Source organism: Rhinoderma darwinii, chromosome 2 (assembly GCF_050947455.1).
Source record: "Rhinoderma darwinii isolate aRhiDar2 chromosome 2, aRhiDar2.hap1, whole genome shotgun sequence".
Taxonomy (NCBI): Eukaryota; Metazoa; Chordata; class Amphibia; order Anura; family Rhinodermatidae; genus Rhinoderma; species Rhinoderma darwinii.
The window spans coordinates 63,035,690-63,053,782 of NC_134688.1; the positions used below are offsets into that span (position 1 = coordinate 63,035,690).

Genomic DNA, 18,093 nt, shown 5'->3' on the forward strand with positions numbered 1-18,093 from the left:
CGCTTACCTTGGCCGGGTCCCGTAGGACCGGCACGCGCACCGGAATTTAATGTCAAAATAGCCCATGAGTACACTGGACTATAACAAGGGCCCATCCCCTTCCTGCCATGCCTAAGTGTTGCTGTCGTACCCTAAGTTTGTCTAGCAAATGGTCTCCTAGTGTTTTCCAGTTCCCAGTGTTTCTTGTTTCTGTATCGTGTATCCCGTGCTACCTGGTCAAGTGCCGTGCTGAGCTGTAGTTGTGCTGTGCTGTATTCCACGACTGTCCTACTACACCACGCCTGACACCTGTCTGCTGCCTAAGTCCCAGCCGAGCCTGTCATTGCTACTGTCCGTGCTGCCACAGGTACACTATACGAACTATACACTGTGACCAGCATCCTGTTGGCCAGTTGCCATATCGTCAAGGTGGTACGGTCCAGTGGGTCCACGCACCCAACGTGACAGTGCGCTGAGGCCATGGATCCCGCTGGTCAATCCAAGACCAAGATGACATCACAAGATATGCAGACGGATATACTGGACCTCCAGTCTCGACAGGACCAACTCCTCCAGGCCTTGAACATTCTCGCACGACGACCGGAGGCACAAACTACTGTTCCTCCTACTACACCACCTGGCAGTGTTGATCCTCAGACTACACCTCCTGGCGGTGTGGATCATCGATTTTCTTTGTCACTTCCTGACCGCTGTGATATTGACGCAGGTACCTGTCGTGGATTTTTGAACCATTGCCAGATCCACTTCAGCCTGTCTGCAAGGGCATTTTCGTCTGATGGCGCAAGGGTCGCTTTAATCATCTCTCTCCTCACTGGCAGGGCACTTGCATGAGCGAATCCTATCTGGGAGAGACAAGGACCAGAGACCCGTGACTTCCAGGGGTTCCTCCGGACATTTCGCACTTCGCACAGTGTTTGAGGAGCCTGGACGAGTCTCGTCTGCAGCAGCCTCCTTGCTGAACCTACGCCAAGGAGACACCTCCGTGAGTGAGTACGCCATCCACTTCCGTACCCTGGCGGTAGAACTGTTGTGGAACAATGAGCCTCTGGTGGCTACATTCTGGCAAGTACTGTCTCCTAAGATTAAGGACGGGCTTGCCACTCGAGATCTACCGTCTACCCTGGATGACCTTATTCTTCTCGCCGTCCGGATTGATATAAGAACCCGAGAACGGCTCCAAGAAGCTCATTGGGAGAAAGGACTCCCTAGTCCGGTCCCTACTTTGCAGCAACCCCTGCTGTCCTCAGATGCCGATTCTCCTAAGAAGTCTGGGAGGATGGACCAGTTTCAGCTATCTACCCAGGAGACACAACGCAGACGCTCTTCGGGACTCTGTCTATATTGCGGCCTCGGAGGCCATCTTGTGCGTCTGTGTCCCCAAAAGCCCCAAAGCCTAGCGTTGGTAGGAGAGACAACCTTGGGTAAAGAAGGACTTCCGTCTAAATTGTCCATACCAGTGACCATAGTGTCCGGCGAGAAAACACATCGGGTCTCTGCGTATCTGGACTCTGGATCCGCTGCGAATTTCATTCGTAGAGACCTGGTGGATCTTCTCCAATTGCCCACAACACCTCTGGAGAGGCAGTTGATGGTTGCAACAGTAAATGGACTACCTCTGCCAGACCCAGTTATAGCTGTGACCAAGTCGCTGAGGCTACAAGTAGGAGCTCTCGACTCCGAGCTTCCCTCGTTTTTTTGTCTTGTCCAAGGCTGTTAACCCTGTGCTGCTGGGCCTGCCTTGGCTCCGACTACATGCCCCAGTCCTGGAATGGAACTCTGGAGAGGTTCTCCAGTGGGGCCCTGAGTTTCACAACCGTTACCTGGTACAGATCTGTTCGGCTCAGCCTGCTCTGCCTCGGTCATTGGTCTGATTGCCTGGTCATTTTGCTGCATTTTTGGACGTCTTCAGCAAGAGGGAGATGGAGACGCTGCCCCAACACCGGGTATTTGACTGACCTATCGAGCTGATTCCTGGTCCCTTTCTTGTGGTAGGGTATTTCCTCTCTCCTTGTCAGAGACTCTGTCCATGTCTGCCTATGTTAAAGAGAACTTGGAGAGTCTTCCTCCCCGGCAGGAGCTGGGTTCTTCTTCGTCAAGAAAAAGGATGGTTCTCTGCGTCCCTGTATCGACTACCGGGGTCTCAACCAGATCACGGTAAAAAATAAGTATCCGTTGCCATTGATCTCAGAACTGTTTGTTCGTATACGTGATGCCAAGATTTTTTCCAAACTAGACCTGCGTGGGGCTTACAACCAAATCCGGATTCGCCGGGGTGACGAATGGAAGACTGCATTTAACACCCGTGATGGACACTATGAATATCTAGTAATGCCCTTCGGCCTGTGTAATGCTTCCGCGGTCTTCCAGGAGTTTGATAATGACATCTTCCGAGACCTCCTCTATGTTTGTGTTGTGGTCTATCTTGATGACATCTTGATTTTTTCTCCAGATCCTATTACTCATCAGAGACATATCCGTCAAGTTTTGCTGCAGTTAAGGGAGAATCATCTGTACGCCAAGTTGGAGAAGTGCATGTTTGAGAAAGACGCTCTACCCTTCCTGGGCTACATTGTCTCGAAAAGAGGTCTCGTGATGGATCCTGAAAAGGTAAAGTCCGTCCTGTAATGGTCACGCCCTCAAGGCTTAAGGGCCATACGGTGCTTTCTGGGATTTACCAATTTTTACAGACCATTCCAAACTTCTTCTCACTGACATCTCCTATGTCTAACCTCACCGAGAAGGGCATGAACGCCAAGGTGTGGACTTCTGAGGCAGAGTCCGCATTCAATAGGCTGAAGAGTGCCTTCACGTCAGCCTCTCCTCCATCATCCAGATGTTTCTCGGCAGTTCTCGTTGGAGGTGGACGATTCCTCTGTCGGTGCTGACGCACTCCTGTTCCAGAGAGGTTCCAGGGGCAAGTCAATGGTTTGTGGATATTTATCTAAGCTCTTCTCTTCCGCAGAACGCAACTACTCAATTGAGGATCGGGAGTTACTGGCCATCGAATTGACTCTGGAGGAGTGGAGACATCTACTAGAGGGCGCAGCTCATCCAATCCTTATTTTTACGGACCACAAGAATCTCCCCTATCTCCAGACGGCCCAATGGCTGAACCCTCATCAGGCCAGGTGGTCGCTGTTCTTTACCAGGTTCCAGTTTGAGCTCCATTATCGCCCGGCTGACAAGAATGTGAGGGCCGTTGCCTTGTCCAGGTCTTTCGAGACAGAGGACACCATGGAGATTCCACAGAATATTATTGATCCGTCTTGCATTGTCCCTATCAACCCCTTGCAAGTTAGGGACATCCCTCCAGTGAGGACCTTTGTGCGCCTGGCTGACAGAGTGAGGATCCTCCGCTGGGGACACTGCTCTAGACTGGCAGGTCACACGGGTACCCTTAAGACCCGAGACCTGATTGTCCTTCATTTCTGGTGGCCCACGCTGTCCAAAGACATTATGGACTTTGTTTCTTCCTGCTCAGTGTGTGCAGCTAACAAGGTTGCTCACTGCAGTCCTGCTGGTCTGCTCCAGCCACTGCCTGTGCCCGATGTTCCCTGGCAGCATATAGCTATGGACTTTATCACTGACCTGCCTCTCTCTGCTGGATGCAGTTCTGTCTGGGTGGGGGTGGATCAATTTTCGAAAATGGCCCACTTCGTTCCGCTGACCGGTCTTCCTTCTGCTCCTCAACTGGCTAACCTTTTCATCCAACACATCTTCCGCCTGCACGGCTTGTCGCGGCATATTGTGTCTGATCGGATGGTTCAGTTCACCTTGAAGTTCTGGAAAGCCCTCTGCGGACTTCTCGGTGTGAAGTTGGACTTTTCCTCAGCCTACCATCCTCAGTCCAATGGTCAGGTCGAGAGGATCAATCAGATCTTGAAAAACTACCTATGCCACTTCATCTCCAAGCAGCAAGATGACTGGGTGCAGCTGCTTCCGTGGGCTGAATTCTCATATAATAATCACACCAGCGAGTCCACAAGGAATACACTGTTCTTCATTGTCTATGGTGAACACCCACAAATTCCTCTCCCGATGCCTGATACGTCCGAGGTACCAGCAGCTGACACTGCTTTTAGGGACTTCCTGCAGCAGACACCATCCTCCATCCTACTGGCAGTCGACCGCATGAAACGGAAGGCAGACACAAGGAGAAGAGAACCTCCTCAATTTCTCCTTGGCACGAGGGTCTGGTTCTAGGAATATCCGACTGAGGGTGCCATCATACAATTTGCTCCCAGGTTCCTCGTTCCCTTTGAGATCCTACGGCAGATCAACCTTGTCGCCTACAAGCTTCGGCTGCCTCCTACCCTCAAGATCCCCAACTCCTTCCATGTCTCCCTCTTGAAACCAGTGGTTCTGAACCGCTATACCAAGACTCCTAGCCCTGCGGTTGCCTCCAGAGGGTAAGTGGACAAACTTTTTATTTGGTGGATTGGAAGAGGTTTGGTCCTGAAGAGAGGTCTTGGGAGCCAGAGAAGAACCTCAATGTTCCTACCCTTCTGAATAAGTTTCTCTCCCGCTCTGGCCCCAAGAGGAGGGGGCGAAAGAGGGGGGATACTGTCATGTCCATGGCTGCGGGCCGTCAGTCTCACACACACCTCCTGACGGCCACAGCCATGGGTCTGCGAGCGCTGGCCCTAGTCTCCTTCTCAGGAGACGCCAGCCCTCACTTCCGCGTCCCTTGGCCGGGTCCCTTAGGGTGCGCGCGCACCGGAATTTAATGTCAAAATTAGCCCATGAGTACCCTGGACTATAACAAGGGCCCAGCCATTTCCTGTGATGCCTGAGCATTGCTGTCGTACCCTAATTTTGTCTAGCAAATGGTCTCATAGTGTTTTCCAGTTCCCAGTGTTCCCCGTTCCTGTATCTGGTATCCCGTACTACCTGGTCAAGTGCCGTGCTGAGCTGTAGTCGTGCTGTGCTGTATTCCACGACTGTGCACTTCTACATTTTACCATGTCGCGTTTATTAGATTAGGTAGGAGATAGAGAAGTATTAAACTGGTGACAGCGCCTCTCTAAGCCTCTATCTCTAAACAGATGCATGAAGTGTTTCTGACTTAGTTTATTTTTTAACGTAGAATGTAATAGTTCTTAACAACCGCATTAAGAGGGCCCTTGTATTTCGGTATTTACAAAAGCTTGACTGTGATATTATATGCCTTCAGGAAACCCACATGCCGGACGACAAGCTCCGTCTTCTAAATAGACTTTGGATTGGTTGGTCATACCATTCCACATTCACTAATTTGGCCAGGGGAGTCTCATTATTGATAAAATGCTCTATCCATTTACACCTGATAGATATGTCCTCGGACATACTGCCTGTAGATTGGAGAGCATGGACAATGTCACAGGATTTTTACAAGAAACATGCAGTTTACAGAACAGAGGCAGACATTTTTCTTCAGAAGTATTGTAGCTTTGAGCAAACTTTGCATTCGTTTTTCTAAAGCCTACTCCTTAAATTCAATATAGTTACCTACAAAGCTCTTTCAAGTCTTCTGAATGGTTTGTGGTTACATCTTTATCATTTATTGGTACACACTAGTTAAAAGGGTTTTCCAGCCACTAAAAATTGTCGGCCTATCCTCAGGATATGCCATCAATAGCTGATGGGTCAGGGTCCGACTTTCAATGACCGTCAAGGTGTTCAGTAAGTTCTCGCACCTTGACGTGTAATTATGTTTGGGGTTCAACAGTTAACTGCTGTGCAATGCTACACCGCAACGGAGGTTAACTGTGCAGGGTGTCTGCCCTGCTCTCCCTGCTGCCAATAAGCGGCCCATCGCCGCTGATTTTGGCAATTAACCCCTTAGATGCAGCGGTTGATTGCGTTCACCGCGTCTAAGTGGTTTAGAGCAGATCGGCAGCTCCCACATGCAATCTCGGGGGCTGACAATGGGTGTTATGGCAACCAGGCGCCACACAATCGCCTCTGGGCTTCCAACGTATGGAAGCCAATGATGCTCATAGCCTACCTTTCAGAGTGACTGTCACGTCACAATGACAGTTGAAATACATTACGGTACATAGGTAGTGTAATGTATTCTAGCAGCGACCAGAGCTGCAAGTCTTCAAGTCCCCTAGTGGGACAAAAAGAAAAAAAAAAGGTAATAAAAATGTTTTATAAAAGTGTAAAAATAAGTTATAATAATAAAATGCTTTTTTTCCTATAATAAGTCTTTTATTATAGGGAAAAGATGAACACATTAAAGTACACATATTTGCTATCACCGCGTTTGTAACGACCAAAACTATAATGTTATTTTTCCCGCATGCTGAACAACGCAAAAATATACGTAAGAAACCATGCCAGAATCACTATTTTTTGGTCACCACCCCTCACAAAATATAGAATAAAAAGTGATCAAAAAGTCTTATGTACCCCATAATAGTACCATTAAAACTACAACCCGTCCTGCAAACAATATAGCCCTTACACAGCTTTTTTGACTGAAAAAGAAAAGTTATTGCTCTCAGAATAAGGTGATATAAAAAATAAATAATTTTATAAAAAAGCGATTTTATTGCGCAAACGCTGCAAAACATAAAAAAAACTACATACATATGGTATCGCCGTAATCGTATAATAAAGTTAATATGTCATTTATAGCCCACGGTGAACACCGTAAAAGAAAAGCATAAAAACATTGCCTGCTTTTTGGACACCTTGCTTGCCAAGAAGTGAAATAAAAAGTAATAAAAAAAATTGCATGCACCCCAAAATGGTACTGATGAAAACTACAGATTGTCCTGCAATAAATAAGCCCTGGCTCTCAGAATATGGTGATGCAAAATGTGCAGTTTTCCAAAAGCGGATAAGATTGTGCACCATTTATCAGTACGACACTGACCACACATCTGCGCATTATTACTTATTATGCCTTGATGTACTCCGCACAGCTTACATATACCCTGATGTACTCCACGCAGCTTACATATACCCTGATGTACTCCACACAGCTTACATATACCCTGATGTACTCCGCCCAGCTTGCATATGCCCCCACATTATAAACTGAAATACAAGTAAAACACCAAATAGAACTACCACCAAGCAAAATCTGCGCTCAAAGTCAAATGGCACTCCCTCTCTTCTGAGCCCTACAGTGTGCCCAAACAGCAGTTTACGTCCACATATATGGCATAGACATACCCAGGAGAACCCGCTTAACATTTTATGATGTATTTGTCTTTAGTGCCACAAACTGGGCACCACATATTGCTCACTAAAATGGCATATCAGTGGAAAACTGTAATTTTCACTCTGCATCATCCGCTGCGCATTAACCCCTTCGCTCACCATGACTTAATAGCTTGTCGTGGTGAGGGGGGGGTGGTGATGTATGGTGCGGGCTCACACACTGAGCCCGCACCATACACTGCAGTTGTCAGCTGTGTATTACAACTGACACCCGGGACTAACGGACAGGAACAGCAATCACACTGTTACAGAAGCCTGTAAAAATAACAATATACTGCAATACATTAGATCGCTGGTTCAATATACTGCAATACTAATGATCTCTGGTTCAAGTCCCCTATGGGGACTAATAAAATGTGTAAAAAAAAAAAAAGTTATTATTAGTGAAAAAAACTAATGAGTTTAAAACGCTAAAATCACTGTTTTTTGGTCAGCTTAGCTCTCAAAAAAAATGTAATAAAAAGTGCTCAAAAGGTTGTATGTATCAAAAAATAGTACCAATAAAAACTACAGCTCATCCCAGAAAACATAAGCCCTCACACCGCTCAATCGACCGAAAAGTAAAAAAAAGTTATGCCATTTTGAATATGGTGGTGAATCCCCAAAAAATTTTTAACAAATAGTTTTTACTTTGTAAAAGTAGTAAAATATAAAAAAAAAATATATAAATTTGGTATGACCGTAATCGTATTGAGTCGCAGAAAAAAGTTGACATTTTTACTGCACGGTGAAAGCTGCAAAAACAATACCCAAAAATCAATGGATGGATAACAGTTTTTTCCAATTTCAGCCTGCAAAGAATTTTATTTTCAGTTTCCCAGTACATTAAATCGTACTTTAAATGGTGTCAATAGAAACTGCAACTCCTCCCGCAGAAATTAAGCCCTCACACCACTCTATTGACTGAAAAATAAAAAAGTTATGGCTCTTGGAAAGCAGGGAGGGAAAAACAAAAAAGAAAAAGCAAAATATGGATCAGTCTGGAAAGGGTTAATTAATTTCTAATAAAAAAAACATTTATGACCACATGTGGGGTATAGCCGTACTCGGGAGAAATTGCTTTACAAATGTTGAGTGGCTTTTTCCTACTTTATCCTTTGTGAAATTGAAAAAATTCTAAATTTTAGTGGAAATAATGTTGATCTTCATTTTCACGGCCTAATTCTAATAAATTCTGCAAAAGACCTGTGGGGTCTAAATGCTCACTATACCCCTAGATAGATTCCACTGTTTTGGTATCTCAGGGGCTTTGCAAATGCAACATGACACCCGAAAACCATTTCAGCTAAATTTGATCTCCAAAAGCCAAATAGCGCTCCTTCCCTTCTAAGCCCCGCTGTGGGTCCAAACAGCAGTTTATTACCACATATGGGGCCATGATCGGGAAATATTGCTTTACAAATTTTGCAGTGTTTTTTTCTCTTTTATTCCTTGTAAAAACATTTCTAAGTTTTTTCATTAAAAAAGTAGATTTTCATCTACACAGACTAATTCCAATGAATTCAGCAAAAAGACTATGGGGTCAAAATGCTAACTATATCCCTAGAAAAATTTCTTAAGGGGTGTAGTTTCCAAAATGGGGTCACTTTGCGGGGGTTTCCACTGATATGGTCCCTCCGGAGCATTGCAAATGCGACATGGCACAGAAAACGATTCCAGAAAAATCAGCGCTCCAAAATCCAAATGACGCTGCTTCTCTTCTCTCCCCTAGATAAACTCCGTGAGGGGGGGGGGGTAGTTTCCAAAATGGGGTCACTTTTGTTTTTTTTTTTACTGTTTTGGCACCAAAAGACCTCTTCAAACATGGTGCCTAAAATATATTCTAAAAAAAAAAAAGGAGGCCCCAAAATCCACTAGGTGCTCCCTTGCTTCTGAGGCCGGTGCTTCAGTCAAGTAGCACACTAGGACAACATATGGGATATTTCTAAAAGCTGCAGAATCTGGGCAATAATGATACAAATGAATTTTGGCAACAAAAATTTAGCTTTAATTCCTGTGAAACGCCTAAAGGGTTAAATCACTTTCTGAATGCTGTTTTGAATACTTTGAGGGGTGCAGTTTCCAAAATGGGGTGATTTATAGGGACTTTCTAATATATAAGGCCCTCAAAGCCACTTTAGATCTGAACTGGTCCCCGAAAAAGTAGCCTTTTGAAATTTTCTTGAAAATGTGAGAAATTGCTGCAAAAGTTCTAAACGTTGTACCGTCCTAGAAAAATAAAAGGACGTTCAGAAAAACAATGCCAACAAACTAGACATACGGGATATGTGAAATAGTAATTATTTTGTGTTGTATTACTATCTGTTTTACAAGCAGAAACATTTAAATTTAGAAAAATGATAGTTTTTACAAATTTTCTCAAAATTTTGGTATTTTTCACAAATAAATATTTTATTTATCGACCAAATTTTTTCGCTAACATAAAATACAATATGTTACCAGAAAACAGTCTCAGAATCACTTGGATAGGTAAAAGCATTCCCAAGTTATTACCACAGAAAGTTACACATGTCAGATTTGAAAAATCTGCTTCGTCCTCAAGGCCAAAACAGGCGCAGTGCTGAAGGCGTTAAAGGGGCAGCGGTGCTCATACGAAAGCTGCTTCCCCTTCATTTCTTCTTGCTCACTGTGAGCCGCCGACGTGCATTTAGCGGCGATTCACAGGTATTGCAGCCTTCTTCATCCATTCACTTTAATGGGAGAAAAAGCTGCAATACCTATGAATCGGCGTTAAATGTGTGTCGACGACTCGCAGTGAGCAAGAAGAAATGAAGGGGAAGCAGCGCTCGTACAAGTGCTGCGACCCCTTCAAAACAGCAGATCGACGGGTGTCCCGAAAGTCGTACCTCGACCCATCAGCTATTGATGGCCTGTCCTGAGGATAGGTCGTCAAATTTTAGTGGCTCGACAACCGCTTTAATTTTTGAGGTGTGACACTATACGTGTCCACATTCTGAGCTGACTGTGCAGTACAATGAAAAACCCCAAGGTTGTCTTTTCCTATTGCCTTTATATTTAGTCATACACAGGACAATATACTGCCATATAGGAATAGGTATAAAATAAAGACTAGTATGCAGAATTATACAACACAAGACACCAAATTATGGACATATTTGATATATCGTTATAGCTTATATAATAAATATATAAAGTCATTACTAAAGTATATGTATGAGAAAATGACATCTAAAGAAAGTACAACTTGTTTTGCCCAAAAAAAAACAAAAGACCTGCATAAAGCTTTGTCTGCATAAGAATTCAACTACTGAATTTGCCAATGGAAAGCCAAGAGGAAAAACAATTATTTGAGGCCTTAAAATGGTTAAAGGTGTTTTCTGGGATAGACCATCAATGTATAATCGTTGAGGGTACCACCCTTTGACTTCCATCGATATGCAGGGTTGGACTGGCTCACCAGAGAACCAGAGGGTCCTCCGGTGGACCAAGGCTCCAACACAATAATAGGCCTTAAAAGTCCAGCAGAAGACAACCCCATTTGGAGCTCTGTGAAACCAATCACTTGTCACTAGGGTCTTTTTCCTATGGGATGATTCACAAATTACCTAAGAGACCTTATTGATGATATGTCCTGTGTGTACAATAATAATATCTACGATTAAATGAAAAGTGGACATGTACATGTTCTCTATAGATGGTGGTTGGGCCCTCAGAAACATCTCCTCTGGTGGGCCCAAGTATCCCCAGTCCAATGCTGCCGATAAGCATAACATATCGGTAGAATAACAATGTGGCTCCTTCTGTCCAGTACCTAACACTTCGACATCAACACTCTTGTGGTTATGTTTGGTACTGAAACTTGGCTCGTTAAGGTGAACCGGGCTGAGCTGCAGTGCCAAAGCCAATGGATGTTGCTGTATCACAGATCCGTGGCATAAATTTTCCGCCAAATCTAAATGTGGCCTAACATCATTTTTTCCACTCGTGCCGTGTGCCATTGCTCTGTCTTGTAACTTTGTATGTAGAAATTTTTCTGTTGTCTGAACCTTCTGTATATACAGTTGTCGGCTTTCCACTGGTCAGTTTAATGCCCTTTCAGTCATCTTGAAATTTCCAGTCTTAGAATTGAATGAAACGTGACTTACGTCTTTGAAAATTATTTTGTGTTTGTGTGAGGCGACTGTAATTACTGGTTTTAGTAAATAATTCAAATGTATTCTTTCCATTGTCCTTCCTGCATGATTTGTGTCTCTGATGCTTAAAGGCAACCCCTGAGTGTTCTTTTTTAATTAGGATTTGGAATTTCTCTATTATTGAATATGATGCAACAGATTAAATATTTCAATAGTTTTATGGAGAACAAAACATCTGCATAATTTTCCTGGCTTATTCTGCCAAATTAAATTAAAGAAAACTTTCTGTTTTAAATAGCGACCTAGATTTTTTTAATTTGAGCAATTACATTTTATTTAAAAGTTGAACAGTAAAAACGAGTCTTGTGTGGGAATAATCTGTAAATTCCCTCAAGCATTTATTACATTCACATGTTAAAGTTGTTGGAGATATTTAAATAATGGAAAAATTGTTTTTAATTATGACCAGAATGAGTTCCCCCTCCGTTGCTTTTTTTGTTGGGTTTTTTATTTGCATGTTTTTAGAAGAATGGTAGAGAAACTGAACATTTGTTTTTATTATGTAACATAAAAATGTCGCTTTCACTGAAAATAATCTTATTTTCTAGGCTACTGAAAGAAAATATATACTTTCCAAGATGGTGCATAGCAATAAAATGCTCTAATTTATTGACATGCTCCTTCTTACTTTCAAGTGAATAGTAGCAACTCCTAAATACTTTGATTTGCTAAATTTGTGTATAGTAGGTTGTGATTGCTGAAAAAGGAACCTAATACAGTGAAATCTTTCTGACACAGTTACTCAAAATTGCAATCTTCTAGAGGGGTGGTCCACACAAGAAGAGGGACAATATACAAGCAATATAAAGGTATTGAAAAGAAATACATTAGATGAATACCAAGAAAATATGATCGACTGAAGCACATGAAATTTATAGAGAAAAATACAAAATTTTATTAACATAAAGACATAACACAATTAAAACTGGAACAGGGAATGAGTCACTCAATAAAAACACATCAAATCGATCATGCACCGGATATGAATGTTACATAAGTATGTAAGTAATATACATGTTGTAGAAACAGCAAAAGAGAATTATGTAGATACTCATGCAGACCTGTATCTAATGGAGCCGAGGTAAATTATGACAAAAGAAAGTCCAATAGGATTCAACAAATGTATATAATCTAGCCCACCTATGTGAAGGCGTGTAACAACAATTACATATAAATACATAAGTGCAGTAATTGTCTAAATGAACATGGAGGGCTAACAAGAGCCATAATATGGATGCTGAAGGATCAACATAAAAATGTCAAGTGTGCAATGTACATGGGCTCACAGAAGATAGCAGAGAAAAGACAAGAGAAACTCAATGGCAGCTGTCCGGTGGACATGAAGGAAGCGTAGAAGAGATGTCGGGTCCAGACATCTCTTTTACGCTTCCTTCATGTCCACCGGTATGTTCCACATCTTCTTCATGTCAGACAGCTGCCATTGAGTTTCTCTTGTCTTTTCTCTGCTATCTTCTGTGAGCCCATGTACATTGCACACTTGACATTTTTATGTTGATCCTTCAGCATCCATATTATGGCTCTTGTTAGCCCTCCATGTTCATTTAGACAATTACTGCACTTATGTATTTATATGTAATTGTTGTTACACGCCTTCACATAGGTGGGCTAGATTATATACATTTGTTGAATCCTATTGGACTTTCTTTTGTCATAATTTACCTCGGCTCCATTAGATACAGGTCTGCATGAGTATCTACATAATTCTCTTTTGCTGTTTCTACAACATGTATATTACTTACATACTTATGTAACATTCATATCCGGTGCATGATCGATTTGATGTGTTTTTATTGAGTGACTCATTCCCTGTTCCAGTTTTAATTGTGTTATGTCTTTATGTTAATAAAATTTTGTATTTTTCTCTATAAATTTCATGTGCTTCAGTCGATCATATTTTCTTGGTATTCATCTTGTGTCAATTGTTGATCGATGCACCAAGTGTATCTTGGTTACTACCTAGGACTTAATACAGTAGATATTATATAGTTCAGCAACGTTGCTTCACATTGAACATTACTCTGTATTTGTGTCCTTTCTGTTGGTATCTTATCGGTATATATAAAAAGAAATACATTGTAGACCTCCGCTGCCACCCTGTAGTTTAGCAGGGAATCCTCAAAGTGTCTCACCCTGCAGGTGAGACATGGAACTTCATGCTTGGCACTACACATTTAGACACAATATTGCAGGGCCTCTTGCTGCTACTAAAAGCGTCTAGACCCTAGCGAATTACGATTTTTTATAAATGACAATGATACGTTTGTTTTTACTAATAAAGAGTCACTCACTCTCGCATAGACACGCGCGCACACACGCACACACACACACACACACACACACACACACACACACACACACACACACACATATATATATATAAATATATATATATATATATAAATATATATATACATGTCTGTAAACATTCTGTTTTGCAATGCCAATAGTTGTGTGTAGAAATCTCCTAACACAGAATTATTGCATAGCAGAATAGTGGGCTCCCTCTGCACCCCATTGCCCCCCCCCCCCACGCAAAAAATCACGGGGTTCTGATGGTTGCAATGGCAACCAGGAAGCCTAGCAACGGCTTCCTGGTTGCCAGGTACGGGAGCCTATTAGGTCCTGACCAAGGCAGGATGTAATAGGCTCAACTGTCAGTAGTAAAGTGACAGTTACAATACACTGCACTACACAAGTACATACAGAAGTAGTGCAGTGTATTGTACAGGGGATCAGAAGATAAGATCTTCCAGTCTCCTAGTATGTGTAAAATGAAAAGTGGAAAAAAAAAGTTTTATATAAATAAATAAAAGTTTTACGTAATAAAAACAATAATCGCCCTGTTTCCCTGATCAAGTCCTTTATAATTAGAAAAAAATGAAAAAAAAAAAAAAAGTGACATAATCGGTAACGGCCTGACCTAAAAAAAATATCAGATTATTTATCCCGCACGGTGAACACCGTAAAAAAAATACAATAAAAAACAATGGCAGAATTTCCTTTTTTGGTCACGTTGTTTCCAAAAAAATGGAATAAAAAGTGATCAAAAAGTCGCGCGTAGCCAAACATGGTACCAATAAAAACTACTGTGTGTCACGCAAAAAACAAGCCCTCACAAAGCTCCGTCGACAAAAAAAAAAAAAGTTATGGCTCTCAGGAGATGGTGACACTAAAACATTTTATTTAGAAAAAAGTGTTTTTATTTTGTAAAAGTAATAAAACATATAAAAACTATATACATTTGGTATTGCCATAATCGTATCGAATCGCAGAATAAAGCAAACATGTTGTTTATACTGCACAGAGAACGCCGTTAAAAAATTATTAAAAAAAACAGTGAAAGAATTTCTGTTTTTTGGTCTTCTCACCTCACAAAAAATGGAATAAAAACAGATCAAATTATCGCATGTACCCCAAAATGATACTAATAAAAACTACAGCTCGTTCCATGAAAATCAAGCACTCACACAGCTCGTCAACGGAAAATAAAAAGTTATGACTCTTGGAACACAATAATGCAAAACTACGGCCCAGACTAATTTATATGTGCAGCAGTTCTTCACCTAAAACCCCACGTCATCATTTGTAGCCCCCACCCCTGTAAATGCAGCGGAAACTATGACATTTTGGGGTCTGTGCTACATATGGGGCTAGTGAAGACGTTAAAGATTAGGCAGTGCTGGAGTGCAGATGTTTTGTACAACACCACAGACACCCTTTAGAAGTGCGACTCCTGCACCAAATAATCCGGCCTGTGCATGAAGGATTGGTTCAAAGCGTACGCCAATATCCATGGATAATTAATTTTATTATTCATTCTCCCCATTATTACATCATCCTATTATGACCTGTTGCACTCCGCCCAGCTTACATATACCCTGATGTACTCCGCATAGTTTACATATACCCTGATGTACTCCGACAAGCTTACATATACCCTAATTTACTCCGACAAGCTTACATATACCCTGATTTACTCCGCCCAGCTTACATATACCCTGATGTACTCCGCACAGCTTACATATACCCTGATACACTCCGCCCAGCTAACATATACCCTGATGAACTCCGCCCAGCTTACATATACCCTGATGTACTCCGCACAGCTTACATATACCCTGATACACTCCACCCAGCTTACATATACCCTGATGTACTCCGCCCAGCTTACATATACCCTGATGTACTCCGCATAGTTTACATATACCCTGATGTACTCCGACAAGCTTACATATACCCTAATTTACTCCGACAAGCTTACATATACCCTGATTTACTCCGCCCAGCTTACATATACCCTGATGTACTCCGCACAGCTTACATATACCCTGATACACTCCGCCCAGCTAACATATACCCTGATGAACTCCGCCCAGCTTACATATACCCTGATGTACTCCGCACAGCTTACATATACCCTGATACACTCCACCCAGCTTACATATACCCTGATGTACTCCGCCCAGCTTACATATACCCTGATGTACTCCGCATAGTTTACATATACCCTGATGTACTCCGACAAGCTTACATATACCCTAATTTACTCCGACAAGCTTACATATACCCTGATTTACTCCGCCCAGCTTACATATACCCTGATGTACTCCGCACAGCTTACATATACCCTGATACACTCCGCCCAGCTAACATATACCCTGATGAACTCCGCCCAGCTTACATATACCCTGATGTACTCCGCCCAGCTTACATATACCCTGATGTACTCCGCACAGCTTACATATACCCTGATACACTCCACCCAGCTTACATATACTCTGATGTACTCCGCCCAGGTTACATATGCCCCCACATTATAAACTGAAACACCAGTAAAACACTAAACAAAACTACTACCAAGCAAAATCTGCGCTTTACAAGCCAAATGGCGCTCCTTCTGGGCCTGGCAGTGTGCCCAAACAGCAGTTTATGACCACATATGGGGTATTACCGTACTCTGGAGAACCGCTTAACAATTTATGGGGCATATGTCTCCAGTGGTACAAGCTGGGCCCAACACATTGGGCACTGAAATAGCATATCTGTGGAAAATGGCAATTTTCAATCTGTAACATCCACTGTGCACTAATTTCTGCAAAACCTTTGGGGGTCAAAATGCTCACTACACTTCTAGATTAATTCCTTGAGGGGTGTGGTTTCCTAAATGGGGTCACTTCTCGGGAGTTTTCACTGTACCGGTACTTCAGCGCATGCAACATGGCGTCAAAAACAAATTTTGTAAAATCTTCACTCCAAAAACGAAATTGCGCTTTTTCCGTTTAGACCCTTGCCGTGTGTCCAAATAGCCGTTTACAACCACATATGGGGAATTTCCCTACTCAGGAGAAATTGTGTAACACATTTTGGGGTGTCTTTTCTCCTGTATTCCTTGTGGAAATGAAAAATTATGAGCTAAATCTACAGGTTATTGGAAAAAAAAAAAATTTCATTTTCACGGACCAATTCTAATAAAATCTATAAAATAACCTGAGGGATCAAAATGCTCACTACACCTCTAATTTAATTCTTTCAGGTGTATAGTCTCCAAATTGGGATCACACCTGGGGAATTTCTACTGTACTGGTACTTTAGGGACTCTGCAAATGCGAGATGGCCCCCAGAAACCAATTCAGCAAAATCTGAGCTGCAAAATCCAAATGGTGCTCCGTCCCTTCTGAGCCCTGCCGTGGGTCCAAACAGCAGTTTATTACCACATGTGGGGTATTAACGTAATCAGGAGAAATTTCTTTACAAATGTTGAGGTGCTTTTTCTCCTTTATTCCTTATAAAAATGACAAAATTCTGTTTTATTTCCAAAAAAAAGTCTCTTTTCATCTTCACAGACTAATTCCAATAAATTCATCAAAAAACCTGTGGGGTCAAAATGCTAACTATACCACTAGAAAAATTCCTTGAGGGGTATAGTTTCCAAAATGGGGTCACTTTTTGGGGGTTTCCACTGTTTTGGTCCCTCCAGGGCGTTGCAAACGTGACACGACACCGTAAACCATACCAGTAAGATCAGAGCTCCAAAATCCAAATGGCGCTCCTTCCCTTCTGAGCCCTGCTGTGGGTCCAAACAGCAGTTTATTACCACATATGGGGTATTTCTGTAATCGGGAGAAATTGCTTTACAAATGTTGGGGTGCTTTTTCTTGCAAAAATTAGAAATTTTTAAGTTTTTCCAGAAAAAAAGTAGATTTTCATTTTCACAGACTAACTACAATAAATTTAGCAAAATACCTGTGTGGTCAAAATGCTAACTATACCCCTAGATAAATTCCCTGAGGGGTGTAGTTTAAAAAAATGGGGGTCACTTTTGGGGGTTTCCACTGTTTTGGCACCCAAGACCTCTTCAAACCTGACATGGTGCCTAAAATATATTCTGAAAAAAGGAGGCCCCAAAATCCATGAGGTGCTCCTTTGCTTCTGAGGCCTGTGTTTCAGTCCATTAGCACACTAGGGCCACATGTGGGATATTTCTAAAAACTGCAGAACCTGGGCAATAAAAATTGAGATGCGTTTCTCAGGTAAAACCTTCTGTGGTACAGAAAAAAATGTATTACATATGAATTTTGTAAAAAAAAAAAATGAAATTTGAACATTTCAGCTCTACTTTCCTTCAATTCCTGTAAAACGCCTAAAGCGTTGAAACACTTTCTAAATGCTGTTTTGGATACTTTGAGGGGTGCAGTTTTCAAAATGG

At 42.2% G+C, this 18,093-nt stretch overlaps 1 protein-coding gene across 1 annotated transcript in view; it reads left to right on the forward strand.

Moving 5' to 3' along the window:
- Positions 1-18,093, forward strand: part of B3GLCT (beta 3-glucosyltransferase) — a 567,539-nt gene that overhangs the window by 500,339 nt on the left and 49,107 nt on the right. The window lies entirely within an intron of this gene.